General features: G+C 41.4%; 1 pseudogene; it reads left to right on the forward strand.

The window, feature by feature from the left end:
• The first annotated feature begins 5,115 nt into the window (after positions 1-5,115).
• On the forward strand, positions 5,116-6,910 carry LOC105906393 (annotated as a pseudogene).
• The last annotated feature ends 10,183 nt before the right edge of the window (positions 6,911-17,093 follow it).

Here is a 17,093-nt window from a genome sequence, read left to right on the forward strand (position 1 = left end):
TTGGTCTCACTCTGCCTACTTAAAACCCTTGACCACACCATTAACTCTCACTCTCTTTTTTGTGCAACGTTTTCGCTGTCAAACTAGGGCCCAATATGTGGTAAATCTTATTACAGTTACATTACCACAAATAGACTGAAATCTTTATTTTGAATAATATTATTTGAAAACTACCCACAGCTTGATAAGAAGTATTACATTTGTGGAGCATAGAGACTGCAGGCAATTGTTTTGAAATTGCCAAATTACATTGCTGCATGCTTTTACATACAACACAAATTATGCTTTCAGGTCAGGTAAATGTTCTTTTACTTACAGGGCAAGACAGTCTCCTTTCACAGAGACAGTCTGTGTTCCCCTCCGGTAGATCCAAATAAAAACCATGTCCGACGCAGGCCCATGTTTAATCTGGGTTAGACAAAACATGTTGAATGCTGATCTTTGGCAGCTGTGATGGATTGCTTTTGCCGACAAACACACAGGAGGCCTGAATGTTTAATTTAAATTCCACCAGTCAAACTGATCCCCTGACTCCAGTGAAAAGCATAAAGTTGACGCAGAACTTTACACTGACACTACATTAGCTCGAAGGGCCTCCTTTCTTTCGTTCTTTAGGTGTTTTACCTTGCATTTTCAGTGAAGCCACCGGAAAATGACCCTCCAGCCAGTGTTAATATACTGTTAATATCTCCCATTCTCATTGCCTAATCACGAGTGGAGGAAGATGAAGAGAAAATTTTCCGAGTCTTAAACGCAATCAGTAAATATCAGAGAATACAAGAATACAATAGAATACAATAGATATTAACCCCATCCGAAGCAAAGTTACTGTATGTTATGTTTAATGTATGCCTATTCAAGAGATGAGCATCTTGTTCCATTTGAGAACATTTTTTACTTTTACACGCAGGTAGAAAACAACAACAACATAAAAACGTGAATTTGCATTTCAGCCGTTAGTTGCTGTGAGTGCTTCACTCAGCGCAGCCACCAGTGCGGCAGGACTGAACTCTGGCCTCAGGCTTAATTGCACATACAAACACCCTTTTCATTTGCCAGCTAACAGTGTTGTGATGTCCAGCTGTTTAAACTGGCCCCAGTGGAGTAGAAAAACCACAGAGTAGTTGTAACCCCTGGCCCTGACAGTGTGGCTCCAGATGGGGACCGGAGGTCTGCAGAGCAGTGGAACTGCACTCCGCCCTGCTGCATTGGGCTATTCCCTGCCTGCAACTCAACTTCTGCCTGACAACAAACACCTCTACCTCCATGTATATGCTGTCCTGCTATATGGGACACACTGTTCCCTGTATAGCTCATTAAAAAACAGATACCCATGTGCCAACATGTACATACAGAATACTGATATACCACTATACAGAATATTATATATATATATATTTACTTTTGTACTTTATACTGTTTGTGATAAATGGTAAAGTAATATTACACAGAACTAATTTGTATTACTGGGGAGAAAAGCTCTTTCTTCAGTGATAGCTTTCATTTTGTCCATGAATCCTCAATATACTTCCAAAATACCACAACGCCTGATCTTGTTTGAAAGGTCTTGTCATACCTTGCAGGCAGATGCGATACATTGACTTAAATAGGAAATAATTGCTCATTTGTGATTTAAATAAATAATGTTAGGGTCATTACAACAAAGGAATGCGACCAGACACATCTGCGCTATGCCCCTCTTTTCGCATGAGCTGTATGTTTGATGGGGATATTAACTCCTAATTAATGAAACATTCCTGTTTGTAAAGACCATGCAGTGCTTATGCGTCCTCTGAAAGGAGAGACAAAAAACTACGCATTTACTGAATCGTTTTCCTTCGACAAAAGCATAAACATAAACCAGTGAGAGATGAGCAGATAAACGCCCCTATCAGCGCCAAAGTATTTGTGTTCCTACTTCGCTCTTTAAGAACCATCAACAGCACGCAACCTGTTTCGAATTTGTCTCAGCTCCTGAGCGGAGCGGAGCGCACCCACCAGCTGCTCCATGTGCGCAGAGAGGAAACGACTAAACAGGCCAGCTCGCTCGTGCTTGGGCAACTGCATGGAAAACAAACACAGCTTGGTGACAAATTACGAGTTTATCTACAGCTAAATTGCAACCCGTGCATGCTTCCCCGCTGTGTTGCTAGTTTGCTGCTAATATGATAAACTGATTCCGAGAAACAACATCATATGTGAAAAAAGGGCGGGGGCGTTGAAAAGCTTGTCAAATTCCTTGGCAAAGACCCGGTTACGGAGAACTTTTCTTATACATCCACTCTGTTATGTCTTTAATGCAATTCTAATGTAGGGTTCAAACCTGCATGGGGGTTGTGTTGCTCAAGCATTGCCTGCCAGGAGAGATTTCACGGGCAGGCATTGACATCTCATCAAAACGGCCATACTAATAAGCGGAGTGAAAACTCCATGGCCCACCGCAGTTGATTGTTGTAACTGAACCCTCTTCCCTCTCTGCGCAGGATCCGTGCCACTGCACAGTCATAAGTAATTAATGCCTCACCATGAGGTTTGCTATGGCCAGGCCTATACTGGCTTATGTTCACAGCCTTGTTAGCTATCCCATTTCTTGAGTAATTGTTGCTGTAATAAGGGTCAAAACATCAGCAGGGCTCTAATGGTTTAACCTCCATCACCTCCCATTATCACAGGGCGCAGTTTTATGGTGAGAATCACTTGGGTGGGCTTGTTTAGAGGATGGATGAGTCATCGCTGACTCTGCATATGCAAAAATGTAAGGGAAGAATAAAGTGTGCCTTGAAAGTATAGAGTATAGAAATAGAATAGCCATTTTACAGTTATTTAGTTTCATAGTTGTGGTATATTTAAAGAGTTATCTGTACCTGAGAACTGAACCCATAAAACCTCCCATCTCCCATCCAACCTCCCATTCTCAAGATTGAGAATAAATTCTGACAAATCCACTTGTTTACCTAAATAACCTTAATTTATATTTAGAGTAAGTAAGTAAGTAAGTATTTTAAAAGTAAATTTGTATGTGGACTGCATATGAACTGAATGGCAATTTGCTGGCTACCATGTTAATCCCCCCCCCCCCCCGCCAAACCACAACATCATATCTGTTACGTTTTGTTACTTGCTTTTTTCTGAGCATCTAGTTACATTCACACGATGAATAGAACATGGAAGTGATAGCATGTGATAGCAAAAGATATAAAGGCTTTGAGGTTGTATGATCCAGGTAAGATATAAAGGCTTTGAGGTTGTATGATCCAGGTAAGATACAAAGGCTTTGAGGTTGTATGATCCAGGTAAGATATAAAGGCTTTGAGGTTGTATGATCCAGGTTAGATATAAAGGCTTTGAAAGATTACATCAGTGCTACCTGTGGTTAAAAGGTAAAGAATATGTGGTATTGTAATCGGTTACATCATATCATCCTAGGCATCAGGTTTCCTTTAGAAACAACTGTTAAACTTGTGGAATTCACATAAGCCCTGAGGAGATTTGAATGTCTCTGTTGGCCTTTATAATGTTAGCAGTGGTGTGGTAAATCTCTCAAATTCTCTGGAACGGATTTACAGAACTGTTAAGTTCATTGTAGCTTTTATTTCAGCCATTGCTCATGTGTATCATTGCGTATCAGTAGATTTCTTAGTGATGGCTAAAGTATTTTTCAGACAGAAATGTCACATGTAAGCAACGGTCATTCATTTAGAGAGATGGTTGTTAATGAACAGGCTTCTAAAAAACAATACAATGAAATTGAACAGAAACTTAATTGAGTCCAAACTCAAACTATAGCCAAAGTGCTGAGCTTGTGTACCTTACTGTAACCAATGGTCTTGACTGCTATTTCGCAAGCAGATACGATCACAGGCTCACCGCACCATACATGCTGGGCACACACTGGGCACAGGGCACCACGTGCACAGAGGGGCACCACTAATTAATGTGAATGTGGTGGGTTTTCTATCTGAAGAGTCTGAGTCCATCTGGCATGTATAATGACTTTAAGTAGCCATGTTTTTTATAATGTAACCTATACTTTCGCTTATGATGGTCACTGTAGTAGATTGGAATTATGAATGATTTGCATTCATTTTGACTTGACTAAACTGCTTTTTCTGTTTCTGTGCATAATCTATGCTTTCAGGTTGACAGTATGTTTGTCCTCCCCTATTACATGTATTTTCACTATTATTATAGGTTATGTTATGTTACTAATTTCGACTATGTCTCTCCAACGATACTGTGTTGTGATGCTAAGCGAATAAAAGGTACTCCTGGGGCTGTGTGGTGTGTTGGAGCACAGGAGCTTCCTTGAAACCTGAGATCTCTCTCTCACTGTGTCTCTTTCCACGCTACCTCACCACAGTATGTTCATTCTTTAAATATTGGAACATTTGCCTACACAATGCATGCATACCAGGCAAGAAACGTCCAAGTTTAGCGAGCTATGTTAGAAAGCTAAATATCTTGTAGTCAAAATTGAATCTTACAATAGTCTAGGGATAAAAAGCTAATGCTAGCCAGCATTTAAGTTAGTGTGTGGTGTGGTGTGCAGTTTATTCCAAGAAAGTTGTTTAAGACAAGATAGGTCATTAACACGTAGGCTACTGTCTATTTACAGGCTAGCGTATGCATCGGTATCTTCGGCTTTAGATGCATCTCATCTAATCTTTATAACATGTCTTGTTGCATTCCTCAACTCAACGAAGACACAGTTCTATTTCATTTAGAGCAACATTCAATGGAAAAACTTTTGTAGTATCAGGTTAACATCGCTTCAACTGTCACAGTAAAAATGCTCTTCTTATTTAAGTTCTTGGGAAATGGCCAAAATATTAGAATTCAGCCTAAACCAAATAATTTGGAATGATAAAACACTAATATTAATTAATACTCACTGATTAATACTAATTAATCACCATGCTGCATCAAGTTGGCTATATTTCTTTCTAATCAAATTTTTATAAACAGATACAGAGCAAAATGTGATATTTGTGATTTCAAATAAATAAATAAAAGTATATTGCCTTTAAGGTGCCTTGGTTCTAGGGGAGTAGCTCGTCTTCTAGTTACTTTTTAAATCTGTGAAACGCGGTGCTGTTGTTTACCAAATCTAAAGGCGAGTCCCATCTTAAAAGAAGAGTGGTTTAAGAGTGTCAAGCCACAATGAATCCTGAGTATAACTGTTTATTCAAGCTGCTGCTAATTGATGATTCTGGCGTCGGAAAGTCCCGCCTCCTCCTCCCATCTGCAAATGACACAGAGAACTACATTAGCACTATTGGCGTGGACTTCAAAATAAGAACTATAGAGTGTGAGTGTGTGTGTGTGTGTGTGTGTGTTTGTGTGAGTGTGTGAGTGTGTGAGTGTGTGAGTGTGAGTGTGAGTGTGAGTGTGTGTGTGTGTGTGTGTTTGTGTGAGTGTGTGTGAGTGTGAGTGTGTGTGTGTGTGTGTGTGTGTGTGTGTGTGTGTGTGTGTGTGTGTGTGTGTGTGAGGAAATGGAAAGAAGGGATGGAAATCTAGGACATGGCAGGGCAGGAGCAGTTTTGCACAATAACCTCAAAACAATAAAGTTACTACAGAGGAGGAGCACACAATAACCTCCAGTTACTACAGAGGAGCACATGGCATTATTGTAGTCTATGATGTTACAGATTAAGAGTACTTCAATGACGTTAAACAGTGGCTACAGGAGATTGGCCGCTATACCAGTGAAAACAAGCTATTGGTTGGCAACAAGTGTAACCTGACAACAAAAAAAGTGGTGGACTACACAACAGCAAAGGAATTTGCAGACTTCCTGGGCATCCCTTGTAGCCTGGATACCAGACCGAACTTAGCCCCGCCCACCATTTTTTTGGTTGGGAAGTTCGGTCTGGCATTACTCCATTGAGGAGAAATTATCTGCGGCTCGATATCGGCCGTACCAATCAAATTGTTAAGGCGGGCTTTATACGATGATGGACAGATGATCAACAGTAACGTAACCAACCACGTCACCAACACACGAGTTGAATTCGTTTTCAACAAACATGGCTGCCGCTGGAGAGCTGAAATGTATAGATTCGAGTCCATTTAGACATTGACAGTGCATTCATTTTGAAAGAGGAACAGAGAAACGCGATTAAGGCATTTGTCAATCGAAAAGATGTTTTTGCCTTCCTTCCTACGGAATCCGGTAAAAGTGTAATGTATCAGCTGCCCCTGGTCACATACTACGTTGTTCTGATTGGTTGTAGGTAACCAATTGAGCGAAGAGGCATTTTTTCTCCTGGTTCGGTTGAAACACGCCCCATAATCACAGCCCAATGGAGCGATATCAGACTCATATTCTGACTAGAATTATGAGTATGACATCGTCAGGCTACATCCCTTGGAAACCAGCTCCAAAAATGCCACTTATGTCGAGCAGGCCTTCATGACCATGGCTGTGGAGATCAAGAGGAGGATGAGCCCCAGGGCCACGGGTGGAGGCTCCCTGAAAATACAGAGCACTCCAGTGAAGCCTGCGTCTGGCTGCTGCTGCTGAGCCCTCTTCTCCAGTGAAGCCTGCGTCCTGCTGCTGCTGAGCCCTCTTCTCCAGCTCACAAACACAGCTCCTTTGACCCAGTTTCCTTTTTTAGTCTTTTTTTGCTTTCTTCATTTTTTTTTTGCTGTCTATATCGGTGTGTGTAGTTCTGTCCCCTTGGAAGGTGCTTTTGCCAGTTTGCATTTCAATCAACTGCACAACACTGTCACTGTCCAACATTAAAAAAGAGTCTAGTGAAAATATATGTGTACATAAACATCTGATTGGCGAGTTCTGTAATTAAATACATTATCTGAGTAGTTTTACCTCTCAATCTTTGCTATTCGTTTGTGGCTACAGACTACTGTAATTGTGTTGTGCAATATGTAACATTTAACAGGAAAACATAAACATTATACAACCGGACTGTACAATATATATATATATATATATATACATAAATGATCTCCATACATGCTGTAGGACACAGCCACAGGGATTACTCACACCCGCAAACCATTAGAGCCACTGATTGTTCTGGGGGGAGAGCGGGTTCATGACCCTCACACCCACAGTGCATTAGAGACATATGGTGTTTGACCTGGGCCTCTCTTAGGAAATCATGCACCTGGCAACCATAACAATTTGAGGATGTCCATAAATATTCATAAACATTCACATAATCCTTTTTAGGGTGGTCCTTGAAGGCCTGCGATCCCAGCTCTGAAAGCCATCAAGATGTTCTTGAGGAATCTTAAATGCAGCCTGTAAAGAAACCTCCAGGCAAATCAGCTTAAATTCCACCAGACATTCAGAGATATCACTTATCATGATCATTTAAGCATACCATGGCATCAGCTAGATCAACTAGCTCTCTAAAACTATCATGAGGTACTCATGAACTAGCATTCTTGAGGCATTTGGCTGTAATGCGAAATACACTGAAACTGATAGAACCTAAATCATCCATAGATTAGAAAAATGTGAATATTTCTAAGTAATAATTAATATTTTCTTGAGTCATAAGGAAAAGAACAACAATGTAAGTAACATTTTGCACGTCTTGTCAGAATTACACATGGCAGAAGGATTAGTTCTTGTGTAATTTGGAAGCAGTTGAACATTGAATTATAAGTGCTTTTGAAAACGCATGCTAAATAAACTAAATAAGTACCTCAAAAGGTTTCTGTTTATGTTATTGTTCTACATAAAAAAGTCTGTTTTCATTTCTTCAAAGCATGTCTTAAAGTCTTAGCTGTAGCAGATGCCAACTGATGCATTTGGCAGGAAAATGACTGTAGTTTAGTCAAAGTGACGTAGTTCTGACAAACAGTTTAGTAGTTTATCTTTACTTCCACAAATAGATACAGTAAGCTGGTCGCAAGTTTACATTTACAAAAAACAATGAACCATTAGTATCCAAGATATTAAACGTGAAACAAACTCACCAGGATTTTAACAAACGCTAAGACCCCTTACTATTTACGCTTTTGCATGCGTTCTCACTTTCTGCCTTCTGTTTGCATTGTGATGCACTTAGATGTCTTGCATGCAAAAACGAGTAATCATTGTTATTCTTGAAAACATTTTCTATGGATTGTGTTCACAGAGCAAGTCTACCTCAGGAAGTGGCCTGACCAATCAATCACATGTTGGCGGCTATGCGTGATGTGAATGCTCGCACTTTGCAAAAACATGCATTCATTCTTATCCAGAAAATATATTCCTCTAGATGGCATGTTAAGGCCAGGTGCGGATAGCTCCTTGTTTTCCCAGCGAGAGCTCCTGACAGTTAGTCCTGACGCTTTGCATATCTGTGAAAATGAAACTTGCCTGCTTATTCTTCAGCTGTCACTCAGGCCTGACTGTTGATCTGCTCTCCCCTCCCCTCCCCTCCTCTCCTCTCCTCTCCTCTCCTCTCCTCAACTCCTCAGCTCAACTGTTACAGTCCTGACAGTCAAAAGCACACAACAAGGAGAGAGTGGCATGCACATCACATTTTACAGTGTGGGCTGGAAAGCCGACCAGAGACAACGACCCTGCTCTTGGATGGAACCAAACCTGGTGCCGATTGTCAAATCCCATGCCTTCCTGGCAACCAACACACTCTAAAACACTTGCTGTGCTTGCATTTTCTTCTTTCTTTTTTTGTCTGAGAGAGAGAGAGAGAGAGAGAGAGAGAGAGAGAGAGAGAGAAAGACAGAGATGACTGAGAGATAACAGGATCAGCCAAATGCTGGTGTTTCACAATAACCGCTAAAGAATTGTAGAGTTTATGACCCTGAAGCAGTGGTTGTTGGTTTAAATGAGCTGTCACTTGTTTGGGAACTATGTTTGACGGCTGAATCTCAGAGGTATTGTCGGTATTCCCTCTTATTATATATAAGTCTATGTGTAGTGACATATGTCTATGAAAGCATGAGACCAGGATTATCAGATTTGAGAGCAAATGATCAGAGTAGGCTTGTGTTTGAGAGGGACAAGGAAAAAAATTGTATTTTAAATTGTGGTGTCCTTCCAGTGGAACTGTGGTGTGTGATACGGGAATTCAGTGGTCAGACAACACTCCTACTAGCCCCCTACATCTGGGTTCAAGTTAAAGTGCATTTCATTATTTATTTCCCATGAGATGCTTGCGTTTGAATCTGCTTTGGCAATAGTGTTAAAAAAACATTCATGCCAATAAAGCTTCTTTGAATTGCTTGCTTATGAAATGTCGATTTCCTGAAAGCTTGCACATGGCGTGTTGCAGACCAATTATTCAAGGCGTGAAAATCCCTTGAATGAAACCCAAAATAAAAGCAATCTCAGACTGATGTACAAATTTAGACGACAGTCTCATGACCCATTTCACTCGGGTCCGTGCAGTGAGTGCTCAAACGCTGCTTAGATTAGAGGTCTGCTTTGCTTACTAACAGTGCATTTGCAGGAGGATCAACACACTCACTGGGGGTAAATAAAACAGCTGAAGAGAAATTCTCTCGAACTGCAAAAGGCTTATGTCATGCTTTTGTGGCTGGCTTTGCACAGATTCAACTTTCCAAGTAGTGTTCCATGCATTTGTGTAGCAAGCCCTGTTAAAAGATGGTTAAGTGCTTGCTACTGTTTTATAGTTTCAGAGAACTCTAACTGTCTGCCAAATGGTCTGCACAGGACTCGGACTAAACAAACATTTCCTGTTCCTGTTGTATCTGTTGCTTTAACTCATTTATCTGAAGGTATTTACCAAGCTGACTTCATTGTATATCATTTAATTGGTGCTCCGGGTTACTCTTTATACACAGTAGAAACAATATTGGACGATCTGAAAACATTGGTAAGCGTTAAGTGCTCTTGGAAAATGGATTTGACAGCTATTGCAATACCACGGTGCTTTTGGGAAGCCCAGCCCGTTTCACATGCTGTCTTGTGATCAGAGCGATGAAATAATTAATTAAATATCAGAATCAGACTCTACATCAAGAGGATCAGGAAGATCAAAGCAGCCAATCCCTGAAGATGCCCAGTCGATAACCTCGGCTTATGCTAAAGCCAGTTCACTTTTCCTTTTTAAACGCCTTACCCCAGTAACCCTGATGGCCCCCAGCTTTTAACTCACCTCTCCGTCTCTACCTGGCTCTTGAAATACAATACAGGTATTACATGTTAACTCAAGCAAAGGAGAGGCCAGGCAGGTATTTGTGCCAAAAACCCCTCCGCCCTCTCTCCCTCCACCCGCCACCACATTCACTGCCCCATCAGTGTTCGGGACGGACAGAGACACCTCGCTGTCCCACCCCCACCCCCACCCCCACCCCTCCACCAGGCAGCTCCGGTGCAGATCGGGTGTCTCGCTTTGAAATCTGGGAGGACATCAAACAGGCCACAGCCACTTAGGAGGACAGCTCCACTGGTCCCATGTCCCCCAACGAGGCCTGTGTCGGCTGGGATCGAGGCCAAGCTGTGCGAGAGCCACTGTTGGGGGGGGGGGGGGGGGCATTTAAAAAAGAAAAACAACAACTTTGTAGAAATGGTGCTGTGGTTTGCTTGGGCAGCTTGCAAATGGTAATGTTGAATGTGAATTGTACTGGTTAGATGCATCTTTGCAGTGCCAAAATCACACATGAATAAAAAGAAAAGAAGTTCCATCCAACTGTTGATGTGGCATTTCCAAAGTTTGTCTAAGGGCAGCTGCTAAGGCGTCCTTAGTACTACATCTGGATCCTGAACAAGCAGCTAAGTAGACTCAGACATTGATTAATGCAGGGCAGAATCTCGACGCAGTGCAGAACCCGAATTGTTTCATATTTGTTCCAATAGAACTGCATGCGCACGGGCATGCCTAAGGGTGACCGGCACTCATGCCAAAAAATACAGGCATTGAGGGTAAAATCCCATTTTCTTCAAATTCCTTTATAATGGGCCTGTTAAACAATTGCAATTGCTTAACAATTTTGGATTCATTGTTTATGACATCCTGCATAAGCTGTCTGTCACTTTATAAAAACAGTGCAGCAATGATTTGTGGTAGTGGTTATCAGTATTTGCTTGTGCTTTCTTCACATACACAGAAGTCATTGTGTATTCAGAATTGACTTCTCCGAATGCCCTCTTTAAACACAACAGATTGTGTTATCTTTAGTAACTTGTCACTTATAGTAGCTTTGGTGTTGTCGTATTCACTGACCAAGCCAGGCGAGTGTGAGGGACGCTTAGGAGTCCCTGTAATAACAAGTTAGATGCATTCTCAGAGCCCGTGATTGTGTGCTCGTGTGAATTACAGGCAAGTTATCACATTACCTGCTGTTCACATTCCAAAACTTTCTCCTTTTGGGGTGCGCTGAGTGACTAATTGCCAAAGTTGCCAAACACTAAGAAAGGCCTGTCTTTACCTCATTAGTGGCAAGCGGCAACAAAGAAACATGAATGAAACCACGATAGAATATCACACTTGGTGGCAGAGAGGGCTGAGTCCACAAGCCATCAAAATAATTAAATTGATGAGTCAAGAGTTGGGCGGAATGGTCTACTGAGGAGACAGTGAGGACTCTGGGAGTATTTACTTAACAAAGGACTGAAACAGAAACAGGTAGCGCTGATGATTACTTTCTCCTCAGCCTGCACTGTAATAACAGCGGTTGGGATAATTACAGCTTTCTCTAGATGGCAAGCTTTTATAAGTGCTGTCAGAAACTTGCGGCTTTTTATGACTATATTTGTATAATGGATTTCAATCAAAGCAAGTGGCTGTGGCTTGAGATTGAAATTGAGTAATACAACCCTTGGCAATAAAACACATACTCTTTAATGGACCTTAATAACAGCATCATAGAAAATGTTGAATAATGTCATTCCTTTGAGACTGTAATTACGCGTGTGTGGTTAAAATGGGGCTGGTAGTGTGGAAAATATTCAGTGATGCATTTATTCTGGACACTGTTACCAGTAATAGGGATTATATTTTACTGTAAGTGAGGTGGAGATGTTACGGACCATTATGGCAACTCCTGGACTTCCAGAACATTGCATCAGTCTATTGTCATATGCCCCTCCTTCTCTCTCTGTCTCTCTCTCTGTTTGTGTATATTTGTCAAACATATTGTATTCGATGGGATGTTTGTGTTTTTGCATGTGTGGGTGGGTGCGTCAGAGCGTGTGATGTCCATTCACATATCATCACCTTTTATTTGTCCGACCTGAGCTCGTTAGACAGTTAGTCCTTGACAAGCCCATTCATGAATCTGGAATCCAGATGATACTTGGGCATATCAGGATTCTGGATCAGTACCAACAGTCTTCAGTGTGAAAACTTGTCATTTGATTCTACCCATGATTGAACGTAATTACACATCAAAGAAAAGTATTTATATGACCTTTGATGTGGATTTTGTATCACATGATCTGGATGTGTAATAGAAAATCGAACAGTGTGGTGGAAATATAAGAAACAATGATAGAACATGGTATTCAGCTTGTATGCTTGAAAGTGCAGCGTGGCTTTCTTTGCCGGCCAAAAGTGCAGGTTCAAGTGCTTTTTCCATGTCTACATTGTTGAGTGTACACTTCTCATCTGCTGCCCCCATCTGGTAATACCACATATAACAGAGAAACTGGAATCATCTCTGACGAAAAAAAAAAAGGCTCAACAGTTTGCTTTTCAGGCTTTGCATCAGTGTCCCTGAAAACAAACTACATCTTTATACCAGCAATCTACAAAGAGTTTTTTTTTCTCTGTTACTGTGTCAGCAAGGCCGGTATCATTAATACCATCTCACTGCTCAATAGGCACGCCAAGCAGAATGTAACTTCTGTCCTTCGTAAAAGTGCCTTTGTACCCGGAGCTCCGAAGGAAGTATAGGTGGGCATGCATGCCATTGTACTCTCCGCCCCACCTCGCCTCTCCTATCCACCTTGCATGGTCAATAAACCCAGACGGATGCCTGTCTGATCCCCTTGACGAGTGCAGTAATGGACTGGCTGTGTGGAAACTTAAGCTCTCATTAATACCGGCCAACAAAAGGGCTTCTGTTCCATCGCGGCCGCATATCTGCCCCGTTGTCAGAGGCTAGGTGGATAGAATGTCGTAGCCCCTTTGTTGTGCCTTTTGTGTGGAGAGACAATGAATTTCTTTTTTAATCTGAGGCTGAATGAAACCTCTTTTTTTCTCTTTTGCAAGAAAAAAACCCTGCTGGTCCTATTATCCCTGTGTTAGCTTTGAAATCCTCTGTCGTTTTTGTGCTGAGGAGGGGAAAAAAGAGAGAGGAGATACTTTGGAGTACAATGTTCCCCCATGAGGATGTGTGTCAGTGTGACCACAAGAGGGCAGTAAATGTCTTGTGTTGTGCACTTGCAAGCCATTCCTGTCTTTGTAGGGTTCGAAAAAATATGCTCAAATACACAGAAATATCCTTATATTTGAAGGGCAATGAAAATGTAACATCAAGTGAAATCTTTATGAAGCCTTAACCTACAGGTGCAAGAGTACTTCCTGTGTCTTAAAAGTCTAAGAGGCAAGATGACACACATCTAAACTTTAAACTTCCATTCCCATAGAATTCCATGCATGGTTGTTTTGCTTACGTGTTGAATCCGAACTCTCCGTAAATAGTGGAGGTGTTCCAATTATTATGTTCCAGCTGAAGATTTATTTGCACCTCCTAAGATATCAATCATATTAAATTCTGTTTTTGTTTTCTTTACTCAGGGAATAGCATTTACATAATATGGTGGTCTATGTTATACATGGATACCAATCTGATTTGTCTAAAAACAAAAACATACTTCCAAACTTATATAACCTTCTCCAGTGTTGCCATCTGCATGTACTGGATTCCACTCAAGCTTATACTTCTATCCAACTCCAGAGTGATGAATGGCTATGTTTCCTGGTGAGCAGATGGATTTTCTCATTGACAGTTCGAAATGGTGTGGATAACATTGTGCAAGGATATGATCAAATCAAATCAGACTGGATGAACGCTGCAACGAAGAGGACTGCATATCCTGTTGCGACTGCTTACCTGACTGGCAACCATTATCCACATTTTAGAAGTCCTGACAGCAAGTTAAAGATGCTTCAAGAAGAGATGTGAGAATGCAGGCAGTCATCACGCCCTGATGGACTGATAACAGATAGTGCTGAGAGGGCAAAGGAAAATCTTTTTCATTTCGCTCTGTGGTTTGACACAATAGGAATAAAGGACAAACATACATGAATGAGCTGAGTTGGAATTTTAAGTTCAATTTTGAGTTCAATTTTAGTTCTTGTTTACTGAAGTCGCATGCTGCCGTATTTGTGAAATAAATTGGATTATGTATTGGATATACAGTGAGTTATGTTTATTTGGGGAAACATAAAAGGATATTTTTTCTTCACCGAATCCAGCGTTGAGTTACATTATGGTGGAATGTGCACAATCAATCATTGTTTGGACTGGATCAAATTGGCCTGCGGCCGTGCTTTGAATGGATTTCAGTTCATGTATAAAAAACAACCAAGTGAACCTTGCTTTCATTATTCAGAACAATTTGTGCTCTTGGCTTCAATTTAATATGATCTCAAATTTCTGAAAATCTATGGGAATAAAATGGTCCAAAGTACACTTTTTGTTTTACTGAAGGAGTGATAATTAAGTGGAGATTAAGCAACCACTTTAACATAACAGAGAAGAAAAACTCAGATTACATAACAGCAAACTGTGTGTTTTACAAAAAATATAAAACGTCAATGGCCAACACTGATATTTTTAGACAACAGTGATGGATGAAAAATGTCTCGTCAGCCTAGGCAAGCTGTCGTGGTGTAACACACCGTGCATGGCTGCCTACGCACCTGAGCTCACTGTTCTCCAAACAGGCACATCTATCTATCTATCACATATACCTGAGACACCTGTCCATATACCTGAAACACCTGTCCATATACCTGAAACACCTGTCCATATACCTTGCCATCTCGATTCCACTTCACCCAAATCCCCTGCGCATATGTGTTCTGTGGCATTGCTGTTGTTTCTACCAGATCTCCCTCCCTCTGTGGAACAGCAATGTGGAGCCGCTAAAAGATTTGCCATGGCTAGCAGATGAAATATGTCAATCTAGCAGTTTATTAAAAATGTCACGGGGGATGTTGAAGGGAGGGAGGACCCTCGTTAAAATTAAAGATTTGAAGCGTTTGGGGAGGGCTACTGGTTGTAAGAGGTTTATCTCCTCTCTTGACATAGCCAAGAGAGGCGTTGTTGTCTTTAAATCACTTTCTCTTTCTTTCTCAAATAAAATCATCTCTATTTCATCACATATATCCAACTCTGTCTCTCTCTTTCTTTCTTTCTCTCTCTCTCTCTCTCTCTCTCTCTCTCTCTCTCTCTCTCACACACACACACACACACACACACACACACAAATATAACTTTCTCCACTGAAACAAAAGCCATCAGCAACTTTATTTTATGATGCCTTGTAAAGTGTTGCTGTGTGAGTTTGCTGTCCCACAGGCTTCCAATTATTCCTTTATTTCCTGACTGGAATTTGAAAGCCAGTGATACTAATGAGCTTGAGGTGGTCGTAAACTCTATTTTTGTTAGAAAAACGAGAATATAAACATCACTAATTACTTCCATAATTATTTAAGATTTGGCAGTAAACGCTGCATGATGATCAACTTAATTGGGAAAAATGGGATATCCTGATTTTTAATTTGGAAAGGCTGCCTCATGGAATATATGATTAGTGCTGTATAAAGCCAGTGATGCTTCCTCATGGATTATATTATTAGTGCTTTATAAAGCCAGTGATGCTTCCTCATGGAATATATGATTAGTGCTTTATAAAGCTAGTAATGCTTCCCGCAGAAGCGCCCTGTATGTTTTGAATATATAACTTAAGCAGGAAGCAAGGGGGAGAGTAGTAACACGTTTCGCATCCTTTAAACACCCTGTTCAGCTGACTAACCGCACTAAAGTAAATGTGTGTGTGTACATTTGCACACATGTGTACGTACCTCTCTGTCTGTCTGTCTGTCTGCCTCTATGCATGTGTGTGTGTGTGTGTGTGTGTGTGTGTGTGTGTGTATGTAGGTATCTGTGCGTATATGTGTCTATGGAGGGGCATGACGTTGTGGGTGTGTATTTTTTATATATCTGCGTTGTGTGTGTGTATGAGGAAATTACCTTGTTGGAGTGTGTTTAATAACTGCCAGTATAATAAAAAAAAAGAAAAGAAACAACCCAGGGCTCCTGTGCTGTCTGGTGTGCACCTGACATCCTGAGGTGGCTCTCGGGGCAGGCAGCATTAAGATTCCACAGGCCTGACTAAACAGTGAATCATCCGCACGCCATGAGCATCTCAACCACCAGCACTGGGAGAGAGAGAGAGAGAGAGAGAGAGAGAGAGAGAGAGAGAGAGGAAGAGAGGGAGAGAGAGAGGTAGAGAGAAAGGCTGTTCTGATGAATCACATGAGCAACATGCTTCCAGGCTGCTCAAGATCAATCTCCAAATCTTCCAAATCCCTTTCTCTCTCATTCATGAACATAGACACTGTCTGTGTCTTTCTCTCTTTTACTCTCTCACACATGCTTTGTCTGTCTCTGTCTTTCTCTTTCTCTCTAATTCATTGGCACTGTTTCTCTCTCTTTCTCTCTAATTCATTGACACTGTTTCTCTCTTTGTCTCTGTATTGTCCTCTCTCTCTTTTCTCTCCATCTTTTCTCTGGCTTTCTCTCTCTTTTCTCCTTCTGTCTATTTGACTCTCTCCTGCCCTCTCCAGCTGACTCTCCTTCCCTATCAAGCCTCCTCCTCTCTCTCCCATCACCCTTTCTTTTTTCAGTCTCTTTCTCTCTGTCGTTCTCTCTTCCTCTCCCCCACCCCTGCATTCGTCAATACATTTGGCTAATGGCTAAACAAGGCCACAGATGCATCACAGCCATATTCTCACCATTCAGGCGCTGTCTTACTCAACGGACAGACACATCGCTCATCCTTTTCCTTTTGTGAGACGGGGGCCAGAGGTGAGATGGGGGGTGGGGTGGAGCGTAACATCTATCTCGCTTTCTCTCTCTTTCTCTCTCTCTGTGTCTCTCTCTCTCTGCCTCCTTCTCACTGTCACTGTCTCTCT

This window comes from Clupea harengus, chromosome 4 (genome assembly GCF_900700415.2).
Source record: "Clupea harengus chromosome 4, Ch_v2.0.2, whole genome shotgun sequence".
NCBI classification, from domain to species: domain Eukaryota; kingdom Metazoa; phylum Chordata; class Actinopteri; order Clupeiformes; family Clupeidae; genus Clupea; species Clupea harengus.